We start from the raw sequence: 27,273 nt of genomic DNA on the forward strand, positions 1-27,273 counted from the left end.
AGTGTTACTTTCATAATTTTCTGTTTATTTCTACTACAGATGTCTTATACACTTGGTGATCTCCTCAAATGGGTCCTTTAAACCAGCCTGGACAAATACTGTCTCCATGGGTGGTCACCAGGCTACCTCCTGTCTAGCGGTAGCATCACTCTCTACAACTACATGAGGTTGTAGTGAGGTGTGTGTTGGTCTCTTCTCCCAAGTTACTAGCGATAGAATGAGAGGAAATGGCTTCAGGCTGTGTCAGGGGAGGTTTAGATTGGATATAAGGAAATATTTCTTCACTGAAAGAGTGGTCAGGTATAGGAATAGGCTGCCTAGAGAGGTGATGAAGTCACTGTCTGTGGAGGTATTTAAAAGACGTGTAGATGTGGCACTTCAGGGCATGGATTAGGAGGCACGGTGGTGTTAGGCTGACAGTTGGACTTGATGATCCTAGAGGTCTTTTCCAATCTTAATGATTCTATGATTCTAATTGCATTTCTCCAGGTCCTTTAGTCTCACATCCCATTTGTCTCTACTTTTCTTGTTTGTTTGTTATCATCTAACAACACTGTAAAGTAAAGCCCTCTTGGTGAGATTCTCCTTTACAGAGGACATACCAGCCACTTGCCTCTATTATATACAAACAACAATAAATACAAGTGAATCTAGTGTTTCAGTATAATGAGAGACTAAATGAAAATGTTACAATTCCCTCTATGTGTATGGGATTTGGGGGAAGATGAGTCCTATAGCTTAAAAGATTTTAATAGCCTCCAAAGAACTTTGTGAGAAGACTTAAGTGTTTACTTTCATTTCTCCTAGCTAACCAATATTACAGTCAATATTGAAAAATGCAAGCAAATGAGATTTGGTTTTCATGTATACAGAATCTCCATGAGTGTCGGGGAACTTGTAGAGGAAGACACTGCTTGGACCAAAGGAAGAGTGACAATGTTCATGAAGAGATTTCTGGTAAAGTCTGAATCTACTCATGGTGACGCTGGAGTGCATTTTCCTAGAGCAATGGGATGGGAATTTGTTATAAGGATTATATAAACCTGCAGGATTTCTTTTCTGGTATAAAGGGGGTGAATGATTGCTAGAAACAACTTACATGACAACCTTAAAAAGCTTGGGGAATTATTGTAGTGGTGTTGAAATATTGACCTGGCAAATGCACTATAACGTTATTAATTATATTTTTACTAGCTTCTATGCTTAATAAACTAAGATTATCTTTATCAAATTCAAATTCAGTTTAAGTTTTCCAAGCTACAAAAATAACAAGGCAAAATAAGGTTTTATCAAGCATCAATACAAATAATAAATGTCAGTTTTCTTCTATTAATCTGCTGATATTCTCTGCTAATCTATTACATTGGAAGTGAATCTTGAAATTGTTATATTTCATTTTTTATAGCTAAACAATATACCTAATTTTGGAAAAGAAAATTTGCAGCAAATTGGTTACATAATTGAAGAGAAATTTGGATTTACATGGTAAATTCTGTCTAAAGTAATATGTATTCTTCAACATGAAAAAAGTAAAATTTTTAGTTAATGGCTGTGATGTGGAGTAAATATGGAATGTAATTTTTTCCTTCAAGCTCATAAATGCTCGTTGATTTAAGTATGTTATATTATACACAGCAGGGAACTTTGTTTCTGGAATTTCTGCATCTAGACTGACAAATAGTTAAAAGTTGCCTGGGACAGTCTGGCCCAGGACAGGTAGCAATGTCTTGGGCTTTCCCTGAGAATGGTACAGGAACTAGAAGAGGCTGGGCAGAGATGTAGGAACATCAGAAGTGCCCTGCTAGCTCAGGATGATCCATGTCACCCAATATTCTGTTTTAAAAAAAGTCAAAATGAGATGGAACAAGCAGACAAACTTGGACGCTGCTTTTAGACAATTTATTTCATAATTTCTCTAGCATCCACATTCATTACATTGGGATTATTGGAATGTATATCTTTTAGTATCTGTTTAGAGACCCATTAGTCATTAAATCTCTGATCTTTTTTTTTTTTTGAATCTGCAGATACTATTTGCCTTCACAGCCTCCTGTGCCAAAGAATTCCAGAAGTTCATACCCAATGGGTGAAAATGTAGCTTTTAAAACAGATTTAACCTAGTACACTACGTAGCAGTTTCAGTGAATGCCCCCTAGTTATATTATTTAAAGGTTGTGAACAAGTTAAATATTCATACTCACTCCTTGGAATTTTTCAAACCGCAGTTACATACCCTGGACTTTTCTGGTCTCTCCTCATAAGACAGTCACACCATCCCCTCTACTATCTTAGTTACCCTTTTTTGTTCCTTTTCATATGTCCTTGTTGGTCCTTGCTAATCAACACTGGGACTTAGTCACACCAATCTGAAGGGTAAGGGAACTTATCAGGCTATTGCATTCAGGAATGGTCCTGAGGACAAAGAATGGATTCTAAATATTGTATAACAACAACAACAACAACAAAAAAAACCAACCCCAAACCAAAAACACAACAAATGAACAAACAAAAAACCTCACCAAACCCAAAAATGAAAAGAAATATTATAACATAGATCATACGGACCAGGAGGCAGTTACAGCACATGGTGGCAGATCTCCCAGTCTTGCTAGGGCTGAGACTGAGGGGCACACTGCAGAAAGTACAAGGCTCACAACCTTGACCTGGTCATCAACTCTCACAGCACACAGTTTGAAAGATGTAACTTTGATTCTGTCATAAGCACAAAATATTTTCAAAAGCTCAGAGCACCATCTGCATAGGCAGAGTGGACATCCCATCAAAAGCTTAAACCTGGGGGTTGAGGATTTAGGCCACCAAGAAAAAATCATTCCCCTAGAGACCACAGATTGAGTGATTTTAATAGTCTCATAAGTTAATGCGCTAGTAAGATGGGAAACTGATCCTAGCAATAGTGCTCCTGTGTGCATTTTTCCTAGAAACAATTCCCTTTTTGGCTGGATTCCACTCAGCATGCATACACAAAGAATTTCCAGGGAGCTCTTTCCATATATATAGCTAGAATTGCCTTCTGTTCTTGTGTATATATAAACTTTTTTCCTAACAAGATGATATTGTTTACTGTGGATTAATAAGCGGTGCCTGATTTATCACTGGAGACTCCTACAGAAGACATCTAATTGAATTCCATTTCTTTTTCTTACCAGCATTAGAATAAGAGATGCTACCTTTTTCAGTTTCATGAGATTTCACTTTTCAGCACTCTACTGGGATGTAATATACCTTGAAAGAATAATTTGTTTTTAAAACATTAACCGCTATTAATAGTAACCTAATATTTATGTTGTGGCTTAAATACAGTCCTCTGCATATAGCTGGAAAAAAGTATCAATGACAGTGTAACTTTGAAGAATTTTCTAAACAATTAATTGTTTTAGCATTATCCTGCGTTAAATTTCTTCCAGAAAATTGCATGTCTCTAAGATCTGATCTAATTAATTTTTAAAGAAAAATATTGTTGCAAAATATATGATATACCCTTACTGTTACCTGAATTAGCATACCTGCTACTGACTCATCTGTCTAGATTTTCCTTTTGCTGTAATCACACCTTCTTGCCTGGCACAATTCAAGTATGCAGCAAAGAAGGTGTTCTTGAGGACAAAGAGGTGTGATTAAAATGCCTTTGCTGGAGCTTTGGAGGGCAGACAACTGAATCCAAGTTAGAACAGTTTTTATTATTATGCTAAGAACTGCACAGTTCTTGACTGGCATCAAGAGCAGGTCATTTGTTAATTTCATATAAAGTTATATTTTTCTGCTGCTTTCTTTCATGTTGTTTTTTTTTTCTTTTTTTTTCCTTGCACTGAGCAATTTAGACTTGAGCCTTAGATGATGCCTTAGGAATTAACTAAAGAAACCAGAATACTTAGAAGAGAGTAAGGGGCTCTAATGTCGGTAAAAACCTTAGATCTTCTTCTGTGAATTTGTTTTTAATTTTGTTTCTCTTTTGTTTTGAGCCTTATATTCTGACTTACTTGAGTGGCCTCCATAGGTCAAAGTCAACAAGAATTCTTTGTGCTGATCTCTATTAAGTGTTCCTCTTGTGTATAGCTTTGGCCTTTGCACTTGACCTCATCATTCCAAGAGTTGAACCACTTCGTGTGAGAGATAGCGTATATTAGCCATTTAACTTATTTTACTACAAGCATTTTTTTATGTTTGATGAAATTGAAAAATAATTTAATTTAATAATTTTGTAATGTTCCAACTATTATTACAATAATTTCATTTCATAATGAAAAGCAATTTCATTGTGGGCATTCTTTGTCATTTGCAAGAATGTGGTTATACAAGCTTTGAAGGCTGGGAAGGTACTATACTGCCCAGCATTGCCAGGACATCCAGAACATCACAATAGTCACCTTTATTTGTGATATTTCCTTATCTGTCTTGGTAATTGAAGTTTTTAACAGACAAATATGCTGATTACCAGATCTCAGGACACTACTAACTGCAGTGAAAAAAAATGCCTAATTTCTCTCCCATTGAATTAAATTAAGAAATTTCAGTGGGCGTCAAACCAAGCCTTGGTGACAGTGTTTCTTTACCAAAATTACTAAGCTGTAAAGACTTTGATCACTGCACATTATAGAGATTATCAGGACAAAGAAGCTTATCTGATAAGTAGGTGACAAATTTATTAGTAGTTTAATCAAAATTAAACAAAACACTTATTATTTTGGTTACCAGAATACTAACAGTCATAGCACAAATTGTCCAATTACTGGAAAAATTTTCTCATTAACAATGCAGTTAAGTTTTTGAGATTTATTTCTGTTGGTTTTTGATCACTGTTCTGATATAACTTTGCATGCTAAGGTCAGTGATGTTCATCTTCCTCAAGGAGAACTGACCACATGGGAGTGCAGTAAAGTCATCATCTGCCTGGGTTCTTCATGAGATGGAGTGTGATCTTGATACTGGGGGATCTGGAGACCTCTTAAGGTTATTTTTCTGTGCTCTTGCATGGTCTTCCAGTCACTGTTTGTTTCTTGTTGGCCTACAGTTCAGTTACATAGCACCTACTGAGTTTTTGGTACCTATAACACATAGTGTTAAACCATGCCACTGCAGCCTCAGCATTAAGCTATAGCAAAAAGGCTCATTAAGAAACATTATTATAGAAAATAGCCCTCCTGACCCCTTCCTGTCCCTTACAGTTTTCGTACTTACAGCTAAAAAAACTTGTTGACCACTCCAGAAAATTTAGGCAAGCCCTGAGACCTTAATAAGTTACTACAAAGCCAGAGACCTGCTACTTGCAACAGCAAAACTGTACTTACTAGTTGGCACCACTGTTAATTCATAAAAAACCCACTAAAAATTTGCAATAACCATGATGACTTTTTGATTAACTGAATTTCTTTACATGCAGTTTCTCCTCAGAAAACTATGTTTTCAAAAGTATTACCTCAGTATGATAATAAAAATATTGTCCAATTAATAGTATAGCATCTAGGTCAGAATAAGTTCCTGACAAAGGGTTTTAAACAAATTTTCAAAAGAGACATCATTCATCTGTTGATTTCAGGGGGTGGTGGTGTGTGTTTCTTGTAATGTGCTTTTATTTTCCAGTAAAATCAGTGATAAATTACAAGAATGTAATGATCAAATCGATGTATGTGCTCTTCAGCAAATATTTAGAAATTATAGCTAATCTTAATCTCTAAAGAGAAAATTCAGAAACGTTTTAAGAAATCTTTAATGATCAGATTCCAAGTTTTTTAAAAGGATGTCACAGATAAAATATAACGCTAAGTATATTCCAAAATTATGGTTTTCTTGAAATAGGTATGTATTTTTAAATCAGATGCCAAAGTCTATTTAACCTCTGTCCACTTTTTAATAAACCTTTTTTTTGCAAAGTTTTTTTCCAAATCATAAATATCCTTCATTCTGCAAACCTATAGTCTGTGTGTTCAAGTTTATATATCTATAAATATGTCAGTATTTACAGATTTCTAACATTTTTCTCTTCAGAAATATTTTTACTGAGACCAGCTTCAGCTTATTGTGTGTGTTGTTTGGCAACAGCTGTTCTCATTTGGGTAGTCATTCTGTTGTAAGTATCACACTGAAACAGAGAATATTAACAGAATGCTTTATAAATGAATGCATTACACTTTTAAAATTATAATTGCATGGGTTTGAAACAGACTTCAGAGAACCATTTTTTCCTGTTACACAATATAACAATTAAGGGAAACATTAAAGAGGGGCAATGAGTTAATGTTTTCCTGTTATGTATAACAAAGGACCAAAATATCATTTTTATAAATTTCTTTTACCTGTTTACATGCTTAGGCCATGAATGGGGTCCAGAGCTGCAGTTCACTGGCTCAGGGATGCAGCTAAAGCAAGGATAATGGCTCTGCGGTGTTTGTCATGATGGACCGCCCTTCCTCCAACTCTCCATTCTAAGACTCTCGTACCACTGCAGCAGGATCCAGCAGCTTCTGGGAAGGCACTGAGTTGTTGCCAGAATTTGGAAAGCTTTGCAAGAGACGGTGCTGAAGACAGCTGGAGCTCTTGAAGTTTCTGGGTCCCCAGACACTGAAGGCTCTTTAGAAATCACAGTGAATTTTTGCACCTACATAGCACTTTAGAAACGTTCATTCTTTAATTGTCAGAAACTTTCTGTGTTACCCTCACAGAATGGGCACACAGAATAAAACACAGAAATGAAGCCAATATTTCTGCAACGGCCTGTGCCCACCTATACTTGTGAATAATGATCTGCTGCTCAGAGCTACTCAGCATGTGCAGCCCTCCCAGACTCTGTGGTTTGATACCGTCGTCAGGTGTTCGGGTTTCCCACTGCGACCTCTCAGTCCTGAGAGATTAAACCTGTGTCACGATTGGGATCATTTTCTTGTTCTTAGTTCTTTGTTCAGAGTGCTGGAACTGCTGGAAATGCTGTGAAACTTCGTCTCAGGCACAAGGTGAAGAGGCTGAGCCCACTGCAGGTGCCTGGCTGCTGCACACCAAGCTGGGACACCTCTCAGGGAACGGGTAGCATTACCTTCTGCAGCTGCCAGCTCCCTGGTGGCTTTCTAAAAGCATCAAAGGAGTCATGGGCAAGATTTTTCCCTTGGTTTAGAAGTTCATGATTATGAATAAACTCTAGCCTTAAGGCTTTGATTTTTTTCTTTCCCCCTTTTTAACACACTAGTTGAAATAGCAAATTTGGTACGCATGGACTTACGTTTTTTAAAGAATTTTTCCTGCAAGAAAATTATTAGTTAGAACATTTTTGTTTCATAGTTCTGTTTTCTTAAGGGTGCCTTAATCTTCAGAAATCTGGAGTTTTTTGTTAAAAAACTTTTGTTATAATAGCAATTTTAGTATTTCTTAAATCTAGATTTCAAAACAGGGGGAGAAGATATTAAGCAAAATTCAGAAGACTCGGGTAAAGGACATTAAGACATAGAACATACCAAAGAAGGACCACTTGTAAATTAACCTTATTTCAGGTAAACTGGTACAAAACTCTGAAAATTATCCTAAGGGATTATATCAGTACTCCTGAGATGACTGGTAGTGATCTCTAAGAAATTAGCTCATATCAACACTATCGTATTGTTCAGGCTTATTGTAATAATGAAAATTATAACTAATTCTTTATGGATCACACAAAACCTAAAGTTCATAGTATACCTCAGAGCCAGAGTTACAGGCACTTACCCCAAGACTATCATCACTCCCAAAAGAGATTTTCAACTCCTGTGTTCATTCTCAAACATGAGCAAACTGTGTACAATATTTCCTTACACATAACTTTGCAAAGTGTGATTGATTGTCAAGGTGTTGTTATATAAACTATACGTTTACATAAACAAAAATTTGTTTACCAAGAGTTGAGCCTGGTCAGGAAGAAGTATTTAGCTCAGAAAGAGCCTATGATTTTCCTAGACTTAAATTTTGGGAGTGATGTTAGCTCTTACTATTTATTGTCTCGACAGAGGCATCAGCACTTCTCAGGTTGGGGAGGGGAAGTCAACAATCCTATAAGCACACTGTTACAAACTAATGTTCTGATTAAGTGATGAACTACCAGAGAGTTGTGGAGTAGCAAGGATAAATGTCTGAGCCTCAGTGTAACCTGCAAAAAGAGAATGGGTGTATAGAGACAGATGCTTGCCGCCATACAGAATCCCCTCAAGAAAAGCAATATCCAACCTGTGGATCTTGCCATACAAATGGGTTTCAGCCAGTAAATCATATCAGTATGGTTACAGTTTGTTAGTTAAATGAAACAGATAGACAACTTAAAGTGTACTTGTTGCTTTTAGATACATATATAGCGGTATATATATGTATATGTTCTGCCTCTTACCACTGCAGTGCTTTATCTTGGTTAATTCTTGGATTTCTGAAGATTAATTATCTACTTCTACTTTAATGTTGTCTGATGCAGAGGTGATTTGATAGGAGCAGAAATCCATGCCTAGGGTTGGAGTGATTCATAAACTCCTTTCACACTGCCAAATGCTCCACCAAAATATACGAGGTACCAAATGATAGTGGGAATATTCTTCAGCTAATGCTTTTTTTATGGCACGGTAACATTGCTATTCATATGACAGGAAAGTTTCCTCCAGTGGGAAATCCTATCCAAAATATACCAGGCATGGAACAAGACTGGAAAAGGGCCTAAATTTCGAAGGTAACTGCTGGTCAGCTATTACAATTGATCAAATCAGTGGAACATCAGTTGGATAAAGAAGTGACAAAATGACACTGCTCAATAAAATATTGAAATATTTTCTTGTCATTAACACTTGAGAGATTTTTCCATTGAATTGCAAAACTCTCTGACTTAATTGGGCTTCTGAACTCATCTAAAAATATCTCATGGACGTAAGCTTCACCTTATCCTGAGTTGCCTTCATGGCCTGGGTAGGTGCTTGGTTAATGACACTGTCCCTCAAAATGTTTTTTCTGGCACTAATTCTAAGGAAAAAAAAAATATTTTTTTAAATCCATGGCATTAAGAACTGTAAAGAATAACTATTATTTGTAAAACTATACATTTTTTAGGGCTGGAGGATTTTTAAGGGATTTTACACTGCCTTTAGTAAAGAATTAAATGGTAGATCAATTAGTGCAGTTTTAACTAAATGTTTCTGTAGTTCAGGTTGTTTAGTTATTAAAGGCATTTGTTAAGTGAAGGTCCCTCTTGACTTCTCTACTTTTAAAAGCAAAAAGGGTTTTTTTTGTATTTAGCATTCCTAGTGTATCTTGCACTGTACTTTTTTTTCAGACAAAAGGCAAGTCCTTATATGGAAAAGCTTCACATCTGTGCATTTGTCCTTTACAAATACTGAGCACTATGTGCAAGGTGTTGAACATGGAGTTTTAAAAAAATTTCTGACAAATTTAGTATGTTGAAAATTGTTGGTTCATTGAACTAAACATGCTTAAACTGAAGAACCTTCAAATACAGAAACTCTTAATAAAATAAGAAAAGGTTTTGAGGGAACCCTTTGACAGACTCCTGGGAAGCCAGGCTGGGATGAAATGAATTGGAAGCTGCAGGTCCCAGGACTGCTTGCTGGTGGACATTTCCTAGCAAGGATGAGAGATCTTCTGCAGTTAGCTGCTTATTGAAAAGACACAATTCAGTTTCATTCCCAGTACTTCCATGTTTCAAAATGCTGCCAACCCAACTAGAGCTTAATTTGGCTACTGGCATAAAAGACAATAAAATATACTTCTATAAATACATTATCAGCAAAAGGAGGGCTAAGGAGAATCTCCAGCCTTTATTAGATGTTGGAAGAAACATAGTGACAAAGGTTGAGGAAAAGGCTGAGGTACTTAATGCCTTCTTTGCCTCAGTCTTTAATGGTAAGACCATTTGTTCTCTGGGTACCCATCCCCCACAGCTGGAAGACAGGGACAGGGAGCAGAATGGAGCCCCCATAATCCAACGGGAAATTGTTAGCGACCTGCTATACCACCTGGACACACACAAGTCTATGGGGCCAGATGGGATCCACCTGAGAGTACTGAAGGAACTGTCAAAAGTGCTCATCAAGCCACTCTCCATCATTTACCAGCAGTCCTGGCTAAACAGAAAGGTCCCAGCTGACTGGAGAGTAGCAAATGTGACACCCATCTACAAGAAGAGCTGGAAGGAGGACGCGGGGAATTACAGGCCAGTCAGCCCACTGCCTAGTCATGAAAAAATGTTTGGTTTTTGTCATGCATCTGTTGCTGAAGGGAGAGAAATACTGGTTGCTCTGAATGAAAAATAATTATCTGACTCCTCTAATGACCAGACACTGCATTTAGTCCAAACCCTAGTTGCTGCAGACTAGCTTCCAGAGGGAAGCTTTCACTTTCCTAATATACATAAATTATACAATATAGAACCTGAGGGTTAAATAATAAAAGTACATTATTAACTCTAATCAAACCTAAGGCAGAGGATCCTCTATTATAACTGTCTTTGATTCTCCACTAAACTTCTGAGAGGTTTAATGCGTTTTGCAACATTCCTTTAGTTCTACTTGTCCCATGTAATTTTAAATTATTTTTAAATCTTTACTCAATTGAAATGAGCAAATGAGCAGATACATATACATACCTAGCATATGCCATACATATCTAGCAAATGAGAGAAGGCCAGCATTAGAGCAAATACTCCCTCAATCCAAAGGTACTATAATCTACAAGACCATTGTCGTCTTCTGAAGAAAACAAAAACAGAGGTCATGTGTCTTTCAAGCCTGGAAGAGTCACCTCTTTTTGTCACTCTTATGAAATACTGCCAAAAATTGCAGCCTGTTGAACAGCATCAACATATGTGAAAGATATGGAGTTGTAAAGGCAGTCTCTGTGGAGCTGCTACTGAAGGATTTGAAGTGCTAGTAAGCATCTCCTACCAAAGAAAATTAAGCTTTGAAGGAGGCTCAATAGTGGGCAACAGACGGGGGTGGGGGTGTTTTTTAGGAGCCTAGGTATCTTAAATTGACCAGGTGTTTTTATTATAACTATTAAAGGTGTATTAGATTTTTGAAAGTCATAGAGATTTTGCCAGTTAATAGAAGACTATAGTGTCTGTTGGCTAGTAGATATATAGTAATAAACTTTATGATGTGTCTAGCCATTATACTAAAAAGTTGTTGTCTTCACAATTTAGCAGTCACCAAGATATATTGGTGTAGAGCCACTGGACTCTGCCTGTCTGACATACACCTCAAAAGATAAGGAAAGACTGAGTGACATAATACAAGTGCAGTCACGATGAATCAGTCACCTACAGTACTTTGCATTAGTTGTGGAGTTTTATACCAAAATTAGTTAGCTAATGAAAGCATGGGAGTATCAAAGGTTGGTATTTTATAATTGTTCCCCCATTGAGACATTTGTGATGCCTGCCACTTATATTTCTGGCAAGCTGAGTTTCTGAGTGAAATTGCATGTGTATTTTGTACTATTACTGACTTTGATTTTCATTGTGTTTAGTTTTTGGCTGTGAAAAGGTACAGCTCAATGAGAAGCTTTTTGTGTTTGAAATAATAAATATAACATATGAATTTGGAACAGAATTCACTTCACCTTTACCTCAGTGGTCTTATGACAGTGGCAAAGGTTATCTTAAGGTATAGCATCAGATCTGAATTTGTGTTTAAAACACAAATGGAAAAGATTAGAGAGGAATAATTCTGTAATAGATGGATTTGGAACAGAATGAGCAAAACTGTTCTGATTTTCATCTGAACTTCTGGGTTTTGCACCTGTTATTAATTTTTCCTTTTTATTTATTTCATTAATTTTTCTGGCATGTTGCTTTAGCATCTATTTCCATATAAAATAACTTTCACTTATTAATATGCTATAATCTAAGTGATGGAGGCAATATGTATTGGAAAACTGTCTGATGAGCCAGCTCTACATTATGCGCACATGTGTATGTGCGCACACATGTATGTTTGTATGCTTACTCACACGTTATTTGTGTTTGTATGCATACAGACTAATCAATGTATTGTACAAATATTTGTATCACAAACACAGTCCTTGACCCAAGTATTTTCTTTATGGTGATAAAGATTTTATTGATTTTGAAGTACATATAGAAAAATAATAGTAACAGGAATAGTATATTCTGTATTAAAAAATTTAAAACACTATATAACACAGCAATTGATGAGAACCAGTGTCTTAGGAACATTTCACATGTTTGGAAACCTGTACTGTGCTTATCTCTTGTTTTTTCAGTAGAAAAAAAGTAGCACTTGAAGTACAACTGCATAGCTTATTTGGTTTTTTATAAATATTTTATGTACCGATAGCATTACTGCAACTTTGAAATAATGGAAAAGTTTACAAGATATTTTACCAATTAAGTTCAATAACTACTACTTTTTTTCCCACAGTCCTGAGTAATAATGAAAGTGTTTAAACATCACTAACTTATTAGCATCTTTTATAATAGGTATCAAAAGCAGTTAAAAATGGCTTAGGAGATTCTGGAGCAATAAAAATCTGAGTTACTAACTTGGTTGGTGTTATGCAGTTACATGAATTATGATGTATCAACATATCCACATTTTTCCAAAACTAAATCCTTATGAAAAGTATATTCTTTAAAGAAAAACACGTCACCATGAAAAGGATAAGAGAAGAAGCCATGTCTGTCAAGAAGTCAAATTTCTTATATCTTTTCCTGGTTGCAAGCAGAGAAGAAATGGTGCTTATTCACAAGGCCAAAAGGTGTTAAATATTCAGTCATATTACCAAAATCTAATCAAGTTTTAATTTATGCTGATGGCAAAGTTCTGAACTGTATCAGTTGAAATGATTGGTGATTGTTTTGACAAATTTTCTTCTGTGTGAGTAGTAAGTAGCTTATGAGAAATTTGCTGTTTTATTTATTGGTTCTTATGAAATTGTTATTATGCCTTATATTGTATCACTTGAGTTTTCAAGCCTTTGAACTTAGTTCTTGCTTTTGTACTTATTCATGCCAGTAAGGTTCAATTACTTGAAAGAATACTGAAAGCAAACATGACACAGCAATATTACGGTTCTCCTGAAATTTACTTTTGAATTCAAATGGATACTCAAGGGAATTTAAGAAGATGGTGTTTTCCTATTCTAGCCCCCTTTACATTTCTGAGCAGTGTCAAAGGGTTGTAGATCAAGTTAGACTCCATCTCTGTATTTTTTTATGCTCACAGACGTCAAGCTACACCATTAGGAACACTTTCCTTTACACATAAATGACTGCCTCTGAGTACATGACTTTCATAAACTTAAAGGCAAAACTTCACAGATGCTGGTGTATAATTACCCAACTTTTACGTTTATAAAAGAGAGAATATTCTCCCACTATTTTTCAAGCATTTTTTCATGACATTGCATTGTCCTAGAGTGTAACTCAATTAATCGCATTCTATCTAAAGAATAAAACAGATTTCTTTCAGTTTTCTGTGTAGTCTTTTTTGCTTGCTGCCAAGGTTATTGAACTTTTCTTTGAGGGTCTGATGTAAACCCCAAAAAGCCAATGGGAAAAGTCCAACTAATATAAATTGTCTCTGGATTAGATTCTTTTCAGAATCCTAATTACATTTCCACTTCAGTTCTGCCTGAACTGATGATTATGGCTGACTGAAAAAAAAAAAGAAACTGGAAACTGGAAACCTAAAATTTGAGACATTTGAAATTTGATTTGAAACAAACACAAAAATATTTTTTCAGAGATTATGGTTATTCAGTATCTCTGGGAATCCTACACCACAGATGGAGTTAGCTGTTTTGTCCATTCCCTGCTAAGCATGCCTAGAATTTACAATATTTATTACTGAATAGCTTCAGGAAGATTTACCAGCTTATCACAGGACTGAATTCACTACAACTTTCGTGCTTTTTACACCTGCAGCAAATCAGCAGAAACTTCCAAAATTTTTCCCCATACATTTATCAGAGACCTGCCTTTACGTGTCTAAAGCTAAGGAAATCTGAAAATACTGAAGTTCACAAAAGAGGCATCACATGCGCCTGAGTGCTATGGCTCATTTTGATCATCTCTCAGAGCACGGTTTGTACAATAAGCTCTAAGACATTGGAGAGCTGAAATCAAGTCCTAATTCTGCTTGAGAGAATTTCAGCTTAAGGTGCTTCTCAGGAGTCTGCCAGAACTGCACCCCTAACATAATTCACTTCCTGATCTTCTGTGGACAACCAGTCCATTTAACACCATTAAATATTTAAATCTTTAAATAATCAAAGAAAAGAAGAGAGCCTGATTCTCAGCTGGGTGGCTATGACATATCCTTAGCAGAAGGAACTCTTGGATTTGTCATTATTCCAATAAATTCTTAAGATAAATGGAAAGATATGGAGTGACTTAATCACTGATACAGTTCAAGTCTACATATCTTAAATGGCACCCAGTATAAGGTGCTTGTTACATAGAAATATATGAAGACCAAGATGTCCCTATTTTGTTTTGGTTTGTTTTGATTTCTGTAAGCTTGGTCAACAGTTTAAGTCAGCATATTCTTGTGGGCCCCAATCATAAGCTTCCTTCATGTGTTGCAGAGGGTCAGCAGTACTTTGCATCATTACTTCTATAAATCAACACCTCAGATGACCACTTGGTAGAATGTGATAGCAGATATTTCTAAGGTCACATATCTTGGCACAAACATTCACTTTTTCAGGTATATTTCGTTATTGCATAATGAAAAGCTAACTCCTGTCTCATACGCTTACTTAAATAGTTAAAATACTTTTCTGTTTTTCTGCTAGTAGTAAGAGGCAACATTAGGGATGCGCATAAGGCAAAATATTGTCTCCTCCCATTATCAGATGTTATGTCTACATAATTGCCTCCTGGGTAATAGCTATATAATGGATGGTTGTTGTTCCTTTACATCAGATAATATATATTAAACACCAAACAATTCTGAATAAAGCCACAGATGTATCTTAAAAAAAACCCAGTGGAATGAATGGATATGTAGCTAGTATGATCCCCACCACATTGTTCTAATTAAATATACCAAAACAAGCATTAATTAGATTTGATGCAGATTTTTCAAAATCATTCATATCCCTTAACACTCATACAATTTTCTTTGACAAATTCATTTTTTATCAATAATTTATTAATCTTGAAACACTAAATTTCTCATCATCTTGAATTAGGGTATTTCAGCCTTGAAACACAAATTATCTCATAGTTCACAACTGTCTTAGGCTGCCTTTCCCAGTGGTTAACTGCTGGCGAATCCCTGGAAGGCTACATTTTTCATCAGATGTTAGATGATGGAAGTGATTATGACTAAAGCGGAAGATACCATATAATCTTGTCAGAGGCAAAAGGGGTAACAAGTATTTAAAACAATTTACTGATTCCACAGACTAAAGTAAAGTCTTCTGGACAAATTCAACAAAGTGAAATGAAATGTAATAAAATTAGAAGTTTTAATTTTATGTATATCCAGTCAGTGTGATATAACTAAAAATCTCTTTAGCATTTTCAAAGATACACTGTGCTGAATGTCCAACCTAAAAAGGCCCTATTATGGAATGAAGAATAATGTTAAAATGCTGAATTTCCTTTGTATAGCGGAATTTGCAAATACTGATCTGTTCTAATTTTTACACTGTTTTCATTAACAGAAATATTGTGAAAAGATACATAAGCATGATATCAGCTGAACTGGACTGACTTTCAGTATTGGCATTCAGTATAGTCTAGATGTGGGGACAGAAGGTATTTAACTTTCTCAGTGTTTTATATAGCATGGTACATAAGGTTTTATAAGTCTCTTCATACTAATATATCAGTCTGAAGACTTTATGGAGTGGATTGAGGAATAGTTTCAAATCCTGCTGCTCTAGGTATGCCATCTCTATGAAAACAGGTATGTTCATCTCTATGTTGCATAGGTAGCTGTTTGTTTCAGACATACCAAAAAATATGCTTAACAAATATATAACTAACTCACAACCTGGCTGTAAGTAGTTCAGTATGACGATAGTCATCAAACATTGTGCTTGAGGAATGTTTTATATGAGAGAAGATGGTCTTGGGTTCCATACTGCTGACGTGGAAGTCACAGACACTGTACACGACCAATATGATCAAGCAAATGCCAGTTTATTACAGACACAGCATGGTTAATATAGCTCTGTAATCACCTTACTACACACAAGCCTATTGTTTATTATACACAAGCCTATTGTTAATTGGTCAGCATGGCCTTGGGCTTCATCATAAGGATAGCCACTATCAGCATCAGCAACTCCTGAATGTGGATCGTCCTGATTTTCCTACACTGTAATGCGACACTCCCGCCGGTGATATGGGATGGGGCCCCTGTTGACAGAGTAGTGCCTGTGGCCAACCTTGGAATTTGCAACTTATTAGGAAGACGTAATGCCATCCTGCACGTCCCCACAGTAAGTTTGTACAATGCCACCTTGTAAATCTTGGAAAATACAAAATCACATTTGTTAGCAATAGCTACATACATTGGTTTTAACTTGCAACATCCTTGAGGCCTTCTTGTTCACAGGCAGATTAAGTCCACACAGTCTGAGCCTGGATTGTTCACTACGTGTCCTTTGCTTTCCAGATATCCCACACCATACCAAAGCCTTCTCGCAAGACCCTGGGAATGCTTCTTATTCTTTTCTAGTTCACAGTGCTAAAATACGTAGAGATAATGGTACCATTTTCCTTAGTTCTCTTGAGATTTTAAACTCTGACAGTAAGAAAATAAGAATAGATAAATTGGGAACATGAAGTCAATTTCTACCTTATGGATGCCCCTATAGGACAATTCCATGATAGAAACACTTGGAAAGATGTTTACATTAAGTGTTATTTTTATTAAGGAAAAGAAGTAATCAGAGAACGAATAATGAATGGTTAGTTGCTTAACTTCAAGTGGTTATGATTTTCTGCTGGAAGACCATATACAATCTAAATCTAATCTAATCTCTAATGTATTTTAAAACAGTAATTTCTGAAGAGCTAAAACCATTTATGAACAAATCAGAAGGGAGAAAAACTAAATAATAAAAATAATGAATACCTGTGAGAAATGCTTAAAAGATAAATGCAACCAAATCCTTAATGCTGGCTGAAATCCAGGAAGAGGTCCACACTCCGTCCACAGGGATCTGAAGATGACCATCATCCAAATTTGCCTACCACTAACACCATTATGTTAAAAGGACTGCCTCAGGCATAGGGACTCTGAGAACCTGCACACACTCTGGTGCCCACGTGGGCAAGCCATAATGGGGCATGTTATGAATATAGAACCCCTCCTGTCTCTGATGTTCTTTTTGGTAACTGTATACAAGAGAAACTAACCCAACAATTCATAAAAAAGGTAGCGATGAGAAATCATTTGGTCTCTTATCTGCCTGTGTTTCTGACTCAAAGTACTCAGGGACATGAAGAACCCAGTTCCCAAAATCTGAATCCTTTTCAAAAGCTGCACTTCTCTCAGGTACATGGACCATATGTAACAGTTGTAGCCAAAAAAAAAAAGTCTAAACAACAAAGAGCATTCAGACATTATTTTGTCCAAATGTTTATCACAGCACAGTTTTCGTCAGAGATGCCACATATATGCACTTTAACTCACACAGAAAAAAAAAAATTCTACAGAATTCTTACCAGTTACAAGATTGTTCTTTCCTTTCGTTCAGCTTCAAAATTAGAAAAACTCAAGCAATGGGAGTACTCAGCTCCAAGAAAGTGCAATGTGAAAAAACTATTTCATTAAAATTACAAGCCACAGTACAGCTTAAGAGTTTGCTTAATGGATACTGACTTGGGAATCACAAATAGTCTCAGTTAGTATTCAGTTACAATGACAGCATGGAGAAGTCGCCTACTTACAAAGCACCCTGGTTCATGACAGTATATTGTTTTCTTGACTACAAATACATTGAATTTCTATTTATGCAATATAGCCATTAGTCTCCTGGATAGTCACTGTACATGAATGAGCCATACTGCTTTTTTTTACTATATTGAGTACATATAATTGGTGCTGCCCTTGAGAGCCTGCTTGATTATTTGAGAAAATTAGATGGCTTGTGAGGACAAGATAGGTCAGTGTCACTGTTAATATCAGCATGACAAGGCCAGACCCAGAGCTGGAATATCACTGTAGCCAAGGTAAGTGATTAGGAGAGACCAAAGACATGAACATAGCAGAAATTCTGAATTAAACAGAAATAGACAGGTGAATTCTTTTGGCAGAGGAAGTTTGTTCATGAAGTTGTGGGTAACTTGAGTTTGCAGGCATCTCTTTTTAAAGATTGCTTCTGCGATTTTGTGTCCTAAAGTAAATTGTCTACCAAGTTGCTTTGGGCAAAATTCCTCTTCATCTGAATCATTAGGGTGTATATTGGATAAGTTTATGGGCCACAAATATAGGGACTTGGTTGATGCCAGGAAAGAAAATATCAGAACTGGATTGAGTTCCTGAATTACCATTAGAATCTGATTAATGTACATTAAAGTGCAACCTGACCTATGCAGTTTGTAACTGCAGCATTTAAAATTTCAGTAAACGCACTCTGTGATGCAGATGGTTTGTGTAATTTGTATAACTGTGTGCTAGGAGGAGGTTGGCTGCTCCTATTTGTATCCTGTGACTTGAGTATAGAAGTGATCAAAGATCTTGATCAGCATTCAGAGTGAATTCTTTTCCCTTTTCCATCAACTTCTACTTATGCACATACATATGGCCTATATAATGCTTAAAAATACCCTTTTAGTGTCTGTGACAGTCTAGAATCAAAAGTGAAAATTAATGATAAGCCATAATGTATGGGAACAAATTCACCAGGGAAAAGAGGAGATTAGGGGGTTTTGGTGCTCTCCCCATCATTGAGATTGGCCAATAGAAGAACGTGCTCCAATGTTATATGAGACATTTTGTAACTGTGCAGCTCACCCATTTCATTCCAGTTGTATCTACTTCTTTTTTTATTACACAAACTGTACAGGTAAATATATCCCCTGAAATTCAGTTTTCCTTGTTGAAAGATAGCTGTATAAATATGGCCTGATTACTTCCACACTATTTACCCTACAAATCTTCAACCTTTAATGGACACCTTTCTGATATTGGTCATGTCAGGTCAAAAATGAGAATGGAAAGATAGGGCCAATTGCTCCTTACGTACTCCAGGGCTTAACTGCTTGCGAAGTTTCCAGGAAGAATCTGATTGCAGATTCTTTCAGACTATGATGAACCTGGGCATCCCTATTAAACCTCTTTGCTTGCAAAAGCTCTGTTCAATAATTAGCCACAATGACAAAATCAAAACCTGTATTTCCAAGAGATACTTTCCAGCATTCACCTCTTCTTCTCCAACAGAAAATATTTTCTTAATGGTTTTATAACTTTTTAAAACTTCAAGCATTGGCTACAGTTTAGAGGAATTTATGGATAATCTGGATTTAGCCCCCAAATTTTGGTCTTTTATTTTTACTTCTATATTATGCTTTCAGCAACCAGGTTTTCTGAACAATTTTTAATACACATAAGTTTATGCCTGATCATATTCCCCATAAAGTAATGCCCATGGCTCCTCAGCTGTTTCACTGAAGAAAAATTCATCAGATTTCAAAGATCTGCATGGAAACAGCATGGTAAGGTGCTTTACCACTGTTAATGGTACTGGTCTTCAGCTGAGTGGTGTACGGTTAACACTTCTCACAGCTAGGTGCTCAGGGAAAAACTCCTTCAGGAAACACAAAGGGGCAGAGGTGGCTTAAGTTCAGCACTGTGAAAGAAGATAAATATGCTGCTTTAGACAGCAGAAAGCCTAGCTGATTTGAACTCAAACTCCCTCTTTCTCCAGTTCCCATTGAACCATAAATGCCTGCCCAGGGCATAGAAATAAGGGAATATGGGGAGGCTGTATTCTACCTTTACAAAGAAAGAATAGCCACTGATTCACACACTGATTATATGTGGCAGTTTTGTACTCAAAAAAAAAAAAAAAAAAGAAAATCCCTACAGATTAGATACAGCTACACGTATTTTTCATTTCCAATAGGCAGGAAACTAGGTTGTCCTAGATCGTCTGTCTTCTGCTTTCTTCCATTCATACCCAGAGACTGGAAAAAGAAGCAAGCAAACAAACAAACAGTCATGGGAATGTCAGCCTTGTCATAATTAATGAAATATCACTTTAAATGTCAGCTAGCCAAACATATCATGAACATTTCTAACCTATCTAAATACTGCCTTGTAAATTGTAGCCCTAGGTATGATATTGCTTTGCATTCAGGACAGCTAATATGCCATTGCCTATCACAGCAGACTTATCAGCACAAGAGAGGTATTCTGGAGTCTGTTTTATTTTAGTGTGTGCTAGAAATTACCCTAAAGAAAAATGTCCATTTCAAGGATTTCCTTTCAGAAAGGTAATAGTTTTGTAAACTTCTCTTTCCAACTTGAAACAATGAATACATTGGTTATAATCACTTACTGTCTGCACTGTTTCATTAAGCAAATAACAGCTTTTCACCTACAAATAACAAATATATTGGAAACAAAATGGTGTCGTCAAGCTGTAAGCAGTTCTTCATGTCGGTAGCTAGAAAAGTTTTAAGTCCAGTCCTCCCAACGTTATGCACATACTTATCTTTAGTCTTATGTGTGGTTCAGTTGAAACCTCTACTTTCTAGACCACTCAGTGTGTAATTGGAACTGCTCGGGCAGATTGTAATATCATTTCCAGGTGATTTCCTGCCTGAAGAAACAAGGAGTTGTAAGAAGTAGCCATATTCCTGGTCTGCCTACCTTCTGTGTCAGTTTTCCAAGCTGTCTCATGGAAAGTAGAAGGCAGAGAAGTAAAACAGTACAGGACATGAATTTGGCCAGGAAATTAGATTTTGCTTTCTTTCCCTTCCTGCACTAGCTTTGCTAAATTGTGTCCCATGTTCTAAATACCAACAGGGACCAGTAGGTAAACACAGCTGTAATTTTCATGTCTAGTAACAGTACATATTTTGTATTTGATATTTTTAAAAAAGGGCTAAATTCCATTTCCATTGAAATATGAAATGAAGATTATTTGGTTTGGTGCCATATCCATGAATGTTTTTCATTTATCCAGTTCTTAAAGGTCTGTTTAAAGAGGATGAAAACTGATAGGACATGAGATAGTCCTCTGCCCCTACTAACTAATTAAATCCAGCTTGGAATAGAATAATTATTCAGTGATGACCTTCTGTTTCTATAACAGTGCACATAAATCTTGTATAAAACTAGGGATTGGGGATCCCAATATCATATTAAACTGAGGTCTGATTGAAATATGAATGCTGATAGGGGGAATCTTTCCTCTGACTGAGTCAGGCTAGGTTAATGGCACAAAGCAAGCCACCGCAGTAGATAGAGTCATGACATTTTTAGCAGAGTTTGTGTTTTTTCTTGAAAGAATTTCCTTTTTAGAAAAAAAGACCAATCTTATATGAAAGTCTTATGCTAAAAATAATGTTTAATTTCCTTTGGCTGTTCCTCCCTGAACAGAAAGTATTCCACTGTACTAAAAAATTTGTTCTCCTTCTGTTACACTATAATCAAAGAATCTGTACTTAAAATATGTAAGAAACTAAACTTTATAAGTTAAGAACATTTAAAAGGGAAGACTTTTAATGGAAAAGAGCAATCACCTGTTTTGTTACTTCTTTTTAAAGGAAACAAAGCATCCAACCTACTTATATCCCTTAGGCAGAAAATGTAATAATGTTAGAAGTTACGTAAAGACGGTCGAACAAAGAAAATTGAAATCATACGCAGAATAGGTCAAATTCATCCCAGATGGAACTCTATTGACTTGAACGGGCTTACAGCATCTATTACAATTGTGTTCTATACAATAATTCAGATGGAAATGTTTGCGCATCAATTGTTTCTAAGAGCATCTGTACTTGAAATCTCAAGAATGCTGAGGATCACAATTTCATTATTCCCAGCTCCATTGCTTTCTATTATGTTTGATGAGAAAGTAGCTTGAATTACATTTCAATGCTGCTATGCATTAATTTCATCGTTAAAGTGTATCTCCACCGGAGACAACAACAAAACCTGTGATGAGAGAGTCCGGCTGCATTTTCTTGAAAACATGGAAGTGTTTTTTATAGTGGTTAGTGAAGAGCCAGGCTGAAATACATGCATTAAATCACTAAAAGAGGTATGTGATATTTTTTTCTCACAAGGAAACAATTAGTGTTCTTCTGTAAGTTGAAACTAGACTTTAGCCTGAAGTCCAGAAACCTAAAGCTCAGTTGTTCTCATGGAATTTAGGGTCTTAGACAGCTTTAAAAATTTTCACATAAGAACCAAAGAATCAGTGTGAAGCTGAGAGGTTTTGGTTCCCTTTGAAGTCCATAGAAATCAAGCAGTCCTTAGACAGCCGTGTGTACTTTACGGGTTTGAACTGTAAGACAGCATCTCTATTTTTAAAGTTGCTTATTTTAAAAAAGCTGAATAATAGGAATTATTGCAAAAAATAAATTATCAATTTAGGCATGACTTTATGTAAAGGGTCTTTAATCTTCCATCATGCCAGAATAGGGAAACAGGACGCATTTAGAGGAGGATATTTTATTTCTCTGTAGCTACTGTTTCCCACATCGTCCTCATTTTCATAATGTCTCAATTGCTTTTTATAACATGGGGGAAAGTAAGTGAAGTAATAAATTAAGGTACAAAGGTACCAGTGTCACACTGCTAAATGTTTTAGTAGCAAATATTTTGGCACTCTTGTCACCAAACAAAATCTTCTGCCTTAAAGTCAGTAGATAGATTCTTAAAAAGAACAGGGGAAAAGTAAAGAAAAACCTGTATATCAAAGAAAAACATTCACAAAAACTAACAGGCTGAAAAATTATGTATGTACACTAGTCAATTGAAAATGTTGAGGAGATGTATTAATCCTAGACCCGAACACAGTTCAGCCATCTTTTTTTTTTTTTTGCCTGTTTTGGAGACTGAAGGCAGGATATTGCTGTCTTTCACAAAGCTAATGATTCACAGTACACACAGACTGAGTAGGTGTATCACTAGAATGTTTACCAGGCTGAGCAAAAAGCAAACATCATTACAGGTTGTTGGCTGGAGTGTTCATTTGGGAAACCCGATATCCTGTCTCAGGACATGTATTGTATATACCTTCATTTTCCAGACCCCTTTCATTTCTCTGTTCCAAACAGATATTTTCTTTCCCATCTTACCCAGCCCTATTGCAGTCTTCAGTCTGAAAGAGAGCACATATGATCTTCCCACCCAAAATATTTCCTGCTAACTGAGATTGGTATTTCTGGCTTAAGAATGGATGTCCCCTGCCACTACCTAGGGGCAAAACCAACACTTTAAAAACCACTGGCAAAGGTATTATAGGCAACTGAAAGCTTTATTTTTTAAAGTTTCTGGGGCTTCAGGCTCAATAATGCATGAACATTAAGGCTTGGGTAGCTGTGTTTTGCTCAGTACCAGAAAGGTAAGTGCTCACACCTACTGAAGATAATATAAATACACCTACATGGAACTTAGATTATGTGGGTGCTTAACACCTTTGTAGCCCCTAAAATATCAGATATAGGCAGTTTAAAAACAGGGAGTTTCAAGGATCTCAGTGATGCTTAAAACTTTGTTTAGAAATCTACTTTGGGACATATGCATCTAAATTACTTAGTGAATTTGGCCCAGAATCATGAAGGAAGTCTAAAGTTAATAGGAGGCTGAACACAGGTCAGTTATCTCAGTGTCAGAGCCCCCAGTTTAGAAACAATTATTCATTATTTTTGGGCATAACCCTAGTTACATATATCAGTTGCCTTCTAGTAGTAGTTAATCAGTTGAGCAATCTATATCTGTAAGGAATATATAGATATATCTCACTTACTTACCCTCTATAGATCCTCCATTTCAGTTTATTATAAGATTGCCAGCTAACCTAACAACTAAGCCATTTTACTAAATGAAAAAAGCTTCAGCATCTTCCAGCCAGAAATACTGCAGAAGTTCCCACATAAACACTGCAGAAACCTTAGCTGACACTTTAGATCAAAATGTCAACACACAGTATGTGCAGAATGGATCATATAGCAGCTTTACATGATTTAACTGATTCATGTGTTGACTTAAACAGGGCTACTGCTTCATCCTGAAAATATTAGATTTGAAAAGTAGGAGGCTGTATCTGTTATCACCAGGTCACTCTTGGGTATGGAAATCAAAATTATTCTAAGCAACTCGGTAGATACCCCAGCCCTGCAAGGAGCACTGATGTTCAGAACTGAACAGGCATGAAAAGAAAGAACAAGAAAAACGTGATTAGTTTTACTTAAATAATTAACATCAACAAACATGAATATATATTTGAAAATCATTGGCCTGCTTAATGATATTTAAAATGAATTAGAAACAGTCTTTAAGAGGAAATGCAAATGGAGGTTGTATATTATCAGTATATTGCAAATAACATTAATAGATTCTGTTGCTGGAAATTTTTTGAGTGAAGGTGGGATGAATACTACAGTGTTAGCTCCTCTGTCTCGTCTCATTAAACCAGCTATAATTAATTTCCTCATTGAACCTTAATTACAAAAATTAAGGGGTATGGGAATATTTTGCACCTCAAGATATTTCTGGGCCACTCTTTTGCGTTTAGTCTTTGCTTCTGTTAACAATAAACATTCCTTGACTCTACACAAGTAATGTATGCAAGACAGTTGAATTGGATTGAACTCCCAGTTAGAGACACACATTAAAAGTCTTGTCTATAATTTTTGATGACAGTGCAAGAGAATATAAACACTTCATTACTTCTTCCCACCTCCCTAGTATGCTGTCAGTCAAACACAGCATTTAGTAGCAAAATCGAAGGGTGGCTTTTCAGCATGAAATTTCTATATGCTTTTACTAACTAGAAGTTCAGGCTTATAAACAAAGACTGACAATACACCAAAACAGAATAAGGTTATACTTCATCCCCTTCAAGTTGATTCTGTAAAGGATTTGTTGAACAGGATCACATATTTCTAGTCCAGCAAGATGACATTTTGTTTTGTACTCCAGACTGAAGGGATCATGCCTGGGAAACAGTATCATTAGCACACTTTTCTGTCTTTCAAGGCCATGAACTTCCTGGTTAAAGTTAAGATTTCGCTATGGATATTTAATCACTGGCTGGATTCAAGACAAGGAAGACTTATTCTTGTTGCCACTAAATAGCTAAAATCATAGAGTCATAGAATCATTAAGGTTGGGAAAAACATCTAGGATCATCAAGTCCAACTGTCAACCCAACACTACCATGCCTCCTAAACCATGCCCTGAAGTGCCATGTCTACACGTTTTTTTAACAACTCCAGGGATGGTGACTTCACTGCCTCTCTGGGCAGCCTGTTTCCTCTCCACTGTATTGTATTTCCAGCAGACATCTGGTAAGTTGAAGTCCCCCATGAGAACAAGGATTAAAGATTGTGAGAGAGTGGCAGAAGCCAGCCAATTATAAAACACTTCACCTACCTCTTCATCCTGGCTGAGTGGTCTGTAACAGATTCCCACCATGATATTTGCCTCTTCTTCCTTGCCTATTCCTTCTGAAGATTTTATAGACATCCATTGCAGCATTCCAGTTGTGCGAATCATCCCACCATGTCTATGTGATGGCAAGTAAGTCACAGCTGTCCTGTTGCACAATGGTTTCCAGCTCCTCCTGTTTGTTGCCCATGCTGTGTGCATTGGTGTAGATGCACTTGAGCTGGGCTATCAGTTTCACCCCCAACCTCAGCATGCCACCCCTAGGCTCCTCTCTAGTTGGCCTAGCTATATCCCCTTCCTCCTTTGAATCTAGTTTAAGGTTTGATTCATAACTACTCACAAGCAAGATGATAGGGAAAAAGAAGCCAGTAGTCCTGTATTCTATTCCTAGAATTGCTGGAAGACCAGCATTTTTTCCTTGACTCTCAAGTGTATTGAACATCAACACCCCTGTTTCCAAGCTCAGCCATCCAGCTCTTTCAGTCAACCTTTCTGCTGACATTACTTATTCTCGATTACTTATTCATACTTTTTCTTCTTTTAAGTCAATTTATTAAGTTTGTAATTTGCATTCTTGGAATATGTAATTATATATGCATAAACTTTGAAGTACTGGAGGGTACGGAGCACTCTACTCCCTTTTATTAGGAAATAGGAAGAAGAATGGCCAGGGACATTTTTGTCTGTCAGGTATATTGAGAAGTCTAAGCAGTCCCAGAAAGAGGAAAGGAGTTTGATCCCATCTGTTATCAAACAGATGAAAGCAGAGATACAGCAAAAGCTGGTATATTAATTTTCTTCAAGGACATTTCTGAAGTTGCTGGAACATGAGAACAGTATGTGCAGAACAGAATGGAAAGAGAAAGGGAAAGGAGCTTCCACATGATGCAAGGAAGATTTTCTGCATGTTAGTCACTAGGCTGCCCTGCTACCAGGAGGACTTTGTCATGCAAGGTGATGTAAAAGAGCTTTTTCATGTTATTAATTGGTGAAGATCTTTGTTGAAGGTGAAGAGAATACATACAGAATGAAGGGACCAAGTACTTGTTTGCTTCAATGTCTTTTGCGATTCTGCAATTGTCCTGTTCACAAGCCCTGAACTGTGAGTGGAGTTTATTGTATTGGTAAGGGAAAAGGTATAGGTAGTGAATATTTCACATCAGAACATGAGAATTTTGGTAATAAAATATTATTATCAGAAATGGGTTAATGTAAATTAATTGTCATTTTTGTATTTAGATATATTGCTCCTTTTTTCTTCTATCTCAGTGCTGTTATTTTTCACTTTACCGTATTGGCATTCCTTATGATATACTCTGCATGGGTTTGAGTAGTGAATTACTACTCTTTAATAGTCCAAGGAAAGCAATTTTGGATGGGGGCTGGAACTAATGATAATCGACTAGGTGGTTATGACTGCATAAGGTTCCATGTCTCTAGCCTAACTTTTGAATATATGGCTACATAGAGAACTCACATAATGATCAGCACTAGCTAATAGAAATGAACCCTCTACTGCACTTCTCACACTGTCTGTTCCCATTTGTTCTCATTGCCCGTTGCATCCTATCAAAGCTACTGCAACATAGTCATGTTAATAATGTCCCTCATATTTAAACTTTCAGAATCCATGCCATCTTCAAAATAATAACAACAAACACATTCTAAAAGGTCATCAGATTAAAAGCTTGTG

Source organism: Phalacrocorax carbo, chromosome 3, assembly GCF_963921805.1.
Source record: "Phalacrocorax carbo chromosome 3, bPhaCar2.1, whole genome shotgun sequence".
NCBI lineage: Eukaryota > Metazoa > Chordata > Aves > Suliformes > Phalacrocoracidae > Phalacrocorax > Phalacrocorax carbo.